The following is an 8,103-nucleotide window of genomic DNA, read 5'->3' as shown; positions in this document are numbered from 1 at the left end:
GCCTCCTCCTGGTTCCAGCCACTCCAAACCAAAACAGCCACCCCTACTGCCCTCAGTCCATCCTGCCTCACAGCAAGCAGCCCCTTAGGACAGAGCAGAACTGCCCCCACGGGGTTTACAAGGCTTCAGGAGCCCTGGTGGCACTGCGGGCTGGGCCCTGAACTGCTAGCTGCCAAGCAGGAGGTTCAACCCATCAGCAAGAAAGGTGAGGCTATCTCTCATCACGGTTTAGAGCTTCCCAAGCCTTCCATCGGTCAGTGTAAACAGGAGCCCTGGAGACGCAGTGGCTGTGCATTGGCTGCTGGAAACCACCAGCGACTCCACAGGAGAAAACCAGGTTCTCTCTCCCTGGGAAGAGCGGTTCTCAACCTGGGGGCGAACGACCATTTCACATGGGCCGCCCAAGTCATCACAGTAGAAAGACTTATAGTTATGAAGTAGCAACTAAAATAGTGTTATGGTTGGGGGCTCACCACAACATGAGGAACTGTATTAAAGGATCGCAGCATTAGGAAGGTTGAGAACCACTGCTTAAAGAGTTACAGTGTCTCACCCGCGGTACCTAAGGGAAGAAGATGAGGGCGCTTACAAGAAACTGCCCTCGGTACAGGCAGAACAGCAGAGCTCCTGGCGTGATGGAGGAGATGCGCAAGGCAGCACGTGCGGCCATGCGGGGATCCAGTCACGAGAAGGCGCCTAGGAGAGGTGCTACAAAGAAGAGGTGGAATCATCCCAAAATCAGCCCAGAAGAAAGGTCGGGTAGCTCAGAAGAGAGCTGCCGCGAGCTAAACCAAACCATACTCTCCCATGAGGGTTTCCCACAGGAGACGATAAACGTATTCACCAAACCAAAAGAAAACAGAATTATGGTCTTGGAAACCTACAAGGACAGTCTGTCGGGCGCTATGGATCAGATTTAAGTCGGAACTGACCTGATGGCAGCGGGGGTGCTTTTGGGGACTCTTGCTGGTAGCAGACTGCCACCGCTTTCTCCTTTCCTTCAGCCAAGCACTTTAAACGCTGTGCCACCAGCATGCCTTACCCGCATTAAGCATGCTTCCCTCCTGCGGCCGTCAGCTCCACTGAGGTCAGGCTTTGGGCCTGCTGTCCCGCTGAACTATTCCCCAGCTAAGGGCATGAAGAGACACCTCCATAGGCCAAACCTTGCATCCCAGAACCAGGGTGATGTGGTTTATTCCCATCCATCAACAGACGGCCCCTGGGGTCAGCCAGACACCGGTCTGGATCCCGGTTCTTACTGTGTCTACAACACTGAGAAGTTACTGAACGTGTTGGCCGAGGTGGCTGGGCCAGAGGGGAAGGCAATAGTGTAGTAATTCCTGTCCGTCTGTCAGTAAATGGCTTGGGACTGAGACTGAGACTCAGCGCTGACCAAGAAGTACTCTGCAGGAAAGCTGCTGAGGTGCCTCTTAAAGGGAGCACAGGCACTCCCACCTCTCCTGCATGGGCACCTGGGGCAGGAGCAGGGAGTAGCACTCTGGTACTTTAAGAGGACAAGCCAGGGCAGTGGGGAAGGCAGCCAACAGACAGCAGCGGTGAGAACAGTGGCCCTGGGGATGCCTTCGTTGATAAGATAATTAGCTTTCCTTTCTGGTAAATTGCTTTCAGCGCATTTTTATATTCCTTAGTGCCCAAAGCATTCTGACACACTCCTCCTTTGTCAAATGGGGATAAGTTTCTAGCTCATGGACGTACTGCCAGGAGTCAAGTGTGTGTGCTCAATAATAATGGCTGTGATTTTCATGGCACGCAGCCGCCTGCTACACACCCAGCACAGAGGCAGAGCAGTTAGCACCTTCCAGGGCGGCCTCTGACTGCTGTGGACAAGAGGCCTGGGGAGGGATGCGGGAGACTGCTGAGCAGGCAGGGACAGCGGCAAGCTCATGGCAAGCTCCTGACAGAGGACAGAGTAACGCTGCAGGGAAGCGCAGGGGGCTGGGAGATAAAAATCACACAACCAGGATGCAGCCAGATTACGGAGGCCAAAGGCAAATACAAGAATGCCCCACAACAGAACCGCATCCAGTTAGCTGTGACACGCAGAGCCTTCCTAGTTTTACAATAACTTCCACTTTACAGGATGGGGAGACGAAGGCTAAGTCCCTGGGGAAAGGCCATACCTTCACCACTACAGCACCCAGACTTCAGAGGGGTGTGGAGCTCAGGACTGCTCAGGACCCCCAATGCACGCTGCTGCTGACACAAGACCCTTGAAACAACAGCCAGGTAAATCAGAGCTTTCTAGGGTGCCAGACCCCAACTGGTCAATTCAGACCCCTTAAAACCCTATAGGTCAAAGTAGAACAGCCCCATTTTCCTGAGGCTATTAAAACTTCGTGGAAACGTCATCTTTCTCCAGTAGAACACCTGGAAGATTTGAACTGCTGACCTTGGGTTAGCAGCCCAATGCGTAAACACCTAAGCCATCAGGGCTCCCTTTCCTGGGCACAAAATAAAGAACCACTAAACTCCCTGCCATTGAGTCGATGCAGACTCAGCCATCCTACAGAGCGGGACAGAACTGCCCCTGTGGGTTTCCGAGACTAACTCGTTACTGGAGGAGAGAGCCCCATCGTTCGCCTTCCTGGGGCCCAGCAGGGGCGTAGTGGTTACATATTGGGCTGCGATCCACATGGTGGTCAGTTCGAAACCACCAGGAGCTCCACAGGAGAGAGGCTGGGCTTTAAAGTCCGGTAAACAGTTATTGTCTCAGAAACCCATAGGGGCTCACCATGAGTCAGCACTGACTGGCTGGCAGGGAGAGGGCACCCAGAGTCCAATGAACAAAGTGGTAGGGTCCCCATGGGGGCATGCTGCCACCTAGTGGCTTTTAGAGAAAATTACATGGGTCTCCATTGTACGACCTTGACCTTCATTCATCTGGATGGACCATGGTGAAGAATACTGACAGTACCATGGACTGCCAGATACACAAGCAAGCCCGTCTTGGAAAAAGTACTGCCAGAATGCTCCTCAGAGGCAAAGATGAAGAGACTTCATCTCATACACTTTACACATGCTGTCAGGAGAGACCAGTCCCTGAGGGAGGCCAGCATGCTTGGTGAAGTAGAGGGACCGAGAAAAAGAAGAGCCTCTGCAAGAGGGACTGGCACCGGGGCTGCAACAGCCGGCTCAGACATAAGATCAGCCGTGAGGAAGGTGCAGGGCTGGGCGGCGTTTCACTCTGCTGCACACGGTCGGAACCGACTGGACGGCACTGAGCAACAAGAACACCAGGAGGGCGCACCGAGCTTGCCCATCACTCAATCCAATGAGCATCTATTGCGTTCCTACTGTCCGCTGTAGGAACTCAATAGATGCTGGTGTGGTGGGGAGGCTGGAAAGTGGGGAGGAGGGGAGGGAGCCACGAGGTGCTTATAAGCCAGTGAGACAAAGGGCCATACCAGGGGTGTGCTCATACTGGGCGCTTTGACAAGGAGTTTGAGTTAAGTACAAAATTGAGGATCTACAGTGAAAACCCCCCTCTAATCCACACAGGGTTTTGTGATTGGTTTCTTTTAAAGTGACCTGTTCAAGGGGCTGGAGAGCAGAGTCCCAGCAGCTGAGCAGGCAGACCTCCATCACCCCTGGAGGCCCAGCGTGGAAGATTCAAAGGGGCAAGTGTTGGCCTGAGAAGCAGCAGAGAGCTGAGCCTCCTTCTCGGATTGCTCCGTTTTTAATGGCAAAGTCTTGGTGCCTTGTCCACATCTAACTGAGGGCAGTGCAGCCTTCCTGGGAGCCGTGGTGAATCTGAGTGGCATTCATTCACTTTGCAGCCCGCAGAGGCCATGTAGCACCCTCGCTGCAGCAGCACGGGCTCGGAGTTGAGGATGAAGCAGTACCAGGTCCTGTGACTACCCTGACCTGGCCAGGCCAGGTCACCTTCTGCAGCCAGGGCCCAGCTCCCAGGGGTCAGTGCTGAGCGGAGCTGCCTAGAGAGCCTGGAGTCACACCCCACCGCCGGGCTCACAGCAATTCTCCAGCTGCTAGAGGCAAGAGATGGATGCGGCATACCTACCTGGCCTTTGGAATCACCAGTGTGATCCCAGTGCTCTGCTACGCCACTTGCCTGTCTTTCTAAAGCTGATCTTCTCGATGGGAAAACGGAATTGGATTTAGTGATATTTAGCATATAGTAATAGAAAAGCATATTACTATATGCTCTAAGATGCTTCCAAAATTCTATGTAGGATAAATCTTACTTCTTTTTTTTTTCCCTTTTGAAATATACCTTTGTTTACCAGGAGGTTTCAAACAGTTCGTGGAAAAATTATATTATCTTCACCTTTCCATCTTCTCGAGCTCCTTGAAGCCCTTTTGCATCTAAGTCTGCCGTATCGCCTCCACAAAAAGGTGCCCCCATGGCAAGACCCACTGTGTGTTCAATCCCTCCCCACCTCTCTTCCTCAGCTAGTGAGAGTTGGGGTTTTTTGGGGGGGCGGGGAGGGTTGTTGTTGTTGTTGTTTTGTTTGTTTAGTTTTTCTGAGTCAAACAACAGACCTTGCTCCTCACTTCTTTCCCACGAAGTATCCAGAGGCTCTGCCCCAGAGTGCACCCTGATCCAGAACAACAGCACGCAAAGCAGGACCGTGTTCACTGCCCTTACCTGGGAAGGCAGTACTTCCAAACTCTTCAAGAAACAGACTACAGATTGTCCCCAAGGGGCATCAAAGGCAAATGTCCATCAGAAACTTCAGGAGGGGTGTGAAAACCAGCCCCGAGCCGTGAAAGGCCTTCAAACAGACACGCAGGGGCAGGGGCAGGGGCAGGGGTAGGGCCACACAGAGACTTTCCGACAACTGGGGCTCTCAGGAAGCCAGGAGAGACGCAATCCAGAATGTGCTGAGGAGGCGCACAGGGCTAAGAACAGACAGCAGGGGAGGTGGGGAGAGAGACAGGATTCCTGAGCTGCCCACCCGGGCCAGCCCAAGTGAACAGGAAGACAACAGGTTCAAGCAGGCACTAAGAGCCGGGGGAAAGTTCTTACTCCTCTGGGAAAGGAGGGAGGGCAATGGAGACCCAAGGGCCCCACACCCCAGTCCCGACGGACAAAATCTGAAGGAAGAGTCCCCGAATGAAAACGTCACAGGCCTTCAGAATGCTGGGGCTGCTAACTATTCTAAACTCAAGTTCAGTCTGGAACTAATCCTGCGACCTGCCTCAAGGCCACGGAGTGCGTGTCTGAAATCCTCTTGCACTGTGGTTGTCCGATGCTGTCAAGTCAGTCCCAGCTCACGGTCCTGTGCCGTCCCCACAACTGCTGCAGACCACACAAGACGCCACTGGAACCCGCAGGGGGTTCATCTGGCCCATCTCGGTGCTGGGCGCCTGCACTTGAAGTCCGCGGCCAGGGACTGAAGCTAGTCTCCTGGGCGGAAGGTGAGAATTCTACGACGTGACGTGACCATCCATCACTGCCTCCTTCTGGCACTGCAGAACAGGCTTGCTGTGACCTGTGCGGGACTACAGCAGGCGTGGCAGGGGCTTCGTACCAAACCACTGAGCCCAACGCCGGGAGGGAGCTCTGGGGGCAGTGCTGTGTGGAAGACATTGGCGCTCCTGTGATCCGTTCTCTCTGCTAGAACCTGGAGCAGAGAGACGGGGAACAGCTCCTCCCCTCCCCCCTGTCACGTGACATTACTCTACCATGGGGGGCATGGGCAAGACCCCAAGCCCACCCAGGACAGCGAAGGAAAGAAGCCGGAAGCTGCGCGCTTAAGGCGCCACCCACCAGCAGGGGACGGGAGGGCAAGACTGCCAAGGAACAAGACCCAGGCCACAGGCTCCACCACTGCCTAGCCACGCGAACTTGGCAAGCTCTGCCACCTCTTCGGAAGACAGTTTCCTCCTCCACTACCCAAGATGAAACAGCGCTCACCTCGTGGGTACAGGCACGACAGGCTATAAATTGCTGAGAGGGTGCTTGGTAAGCTCTGCCTTGGAGCTGCCACGATTACTATGCCAGGCAGCGGCCTCCTCCTCCCTGGCCTCGGCCCCAGCAATGCGGGGATCCTGAGCAAGCCAAGTTCCCTTACCGGCTTGTTATTAATAGCTCTAAGCAGAGGGGGCACCCAGGACACTGGAGGGAGGCCGGCTTTGGCATCCCGGCCTTGGGCTCTCCCTCCCTCCTTCCTTCCCGTCTGCACGGAACAGCTGAGGAGGAGGGTGTGCATGTAATGAGAGGAGGAAGCCATCCCTTCCCAAGACCCATCTGGTGCCAGGAATGGCGTGAAAGGTGGACTGAGGCAGTCAGTGTGTGGTCCCCGTGTGGGGCTTGCTGTCACCACGGCCTCCTCGGAGTTCCCAGGAGACAGCCGGGGTCACACCTGCACTGACTCTGGGCCTTGCTCAGTGCCATGTACAGGGGGCTGGCGCGAGTGTCTTGTGGGACAGGAGAGGAGGATGTGGCAAGGAGAGCAGCAACTGTGGGGGCACAGGTGCCAGCAACCTCCTCAGACAGAGCCAGCCCGGTGGGAAGCAGCACGGACCTCCTCCGAGTGCTGCGCTAAGTGGGCACAAGGAGATCGGAATGGGTGCTGGTCATGCTCAACTCTGCTGCTCAAGGACGCACCTCACTGACTCTGGGAAGTCACGGGTTTCTGCCACAGTGTTCCAGCCCGTGGTCAGGGGCAGAGCTGGACGGTGAGCGAGCCCCAGGCCCCTCGTTCCACACTCCACAGTAAGACAGAGGATGCCAGCACTGCCCGCTCCTGTCCTTGCTATCCACCACCAGCCGCATCAGCACCATCCAACGCTGTGTGCCCGCAGGCAAACCCTTTCCACCTAAGGTTCCACTTTGCAGATTCTACCGCAAGGGACGAATCACAGCTTCCTGAAGGCCCTCGTCAGTGTAGCGAGCTGTACAGACAGGCCTGAACAAGATGGGCCAAGCAGAATGGCCATCAGCGAGACAGACTGCTTAAAAAAATCACCTAGACTAAGGAAAATGGTGTTTTGGAAGACTCCTTAATGGGTAAATGGATTCCCAAGTGCCCGTTAGATTCTGCACCACCATCATTGTCATTGTCTGTAACAGGCTCCTATGTAGTTCCTTTGCAGCACAAATCCAATCGGTCATTGCCTTAATTTATACATCTGATAGCAAGTGAAAAACAATCTATAAAGATCCATGTACTGGATGAACCCAGTTTTTTCAGAATCAGCTTGATGGCCGTAGAGTTATGACATGCACACACACACATATATATACGTATATGTACATACCGTATAGACTCGAGTATAAGCCGACCCGACTATCAGCTGAGGCACCTAATTTTACCACAAAAACTGCATTAAAAATGTGTATATACGAGTATATACGGGAGATCATTTTCTCTGCGTTTCCATGAATAGCCCTTAGTATGTGTGTGAATACACAGAGAGACAGAGAGAACTAGGGCAGAGCAGAACTGCCTCTATGGGTTTCCAAACCTGTAACTCTACAGGAGCAGAAAGCCTCATCTTTCTCCTACAAAGCATCTGGTGGTTTCAAACTGCTGACCTGGAGGGTAGCAGCCCAACACATAATCCCGATGCCACCAGGGCCCCTTCCTAGAAACAGGAGGGCACTTCAAAAAGTTCACGGGAAAAATTCCATGGTCTTTTTTAATTCCATCTTCCCACAAACTTTGTAAGTTCCTTTGTGTATATACATGTGAATGTGTATATATATATAGAATAGAAAATATATATTAAATATATACGATGTGTGATATATTATGTGTAATATATATATCTGAAAAACGTGAAGGTCATGTATACTCCATAAGCTGTTAACGGTGATTATCTCGGAAAAAGAAGCTCTGGTGACTTAATTGCCTTTATCTTTCCCAAGTGGTTTACAATTAGCACATGATACTTTATAAGACCACAAAGAAGTTTAGCTCAAATTTCCAAACAGAAATCAGAGGCCAGCCATGACACCCCAGGCCCTGTGGCCAGTAAACCTCAAGGCACCTCCAGGACCTCCAGCCAGACACTCTGCCAGGTGGTTTGGTCACCCCGTCACCCCGTCCACAGACTAGGAGTTACCTTTTTTTAGCTTGGAGACCTGGGTGAGAAAACAGGTCATGCCAGTGGGTG

The 8,103-nt window shown here is 53.2% G+C and overlaps 1 protein-coding gene across 1 annotated transcript in view; it reads right to left on the bottom strand.

Moving 5' to 3' along the window:
* The window catches only part of MAPKAPK2 (MAPK activated protein kinase 2), a 53,580-nt gene that overhangs the window by 4,989 nt on the left and 40,488 nt on the right, over positions 1–8,103 (bottom strand). The gene's annotated exons all lie outside the window — the stretch shown is intronic.

Source organism: Echinops telfairi, unplaced genomic scaffold (genome assembly GCF_000313985.2).
Source record: "Echinops telfairi isolate 266 unplaced genomic scaffold, ASM31398v2 ScPeMD7_7424;HRSCAF=8462, whole genome shotgun sequence".
Lineage (NCBI taxonomy): Eukaryota > Metazoa > Chordata > Mammalia > Afrosoricida > Tenrecidae > Echinops > Echinops telfairi.
The sequence above is the reverse complement of the archived record's forward strand: the minus strand, read 5'-3'. Positions and strand labels throughout refer to the sequence as shown.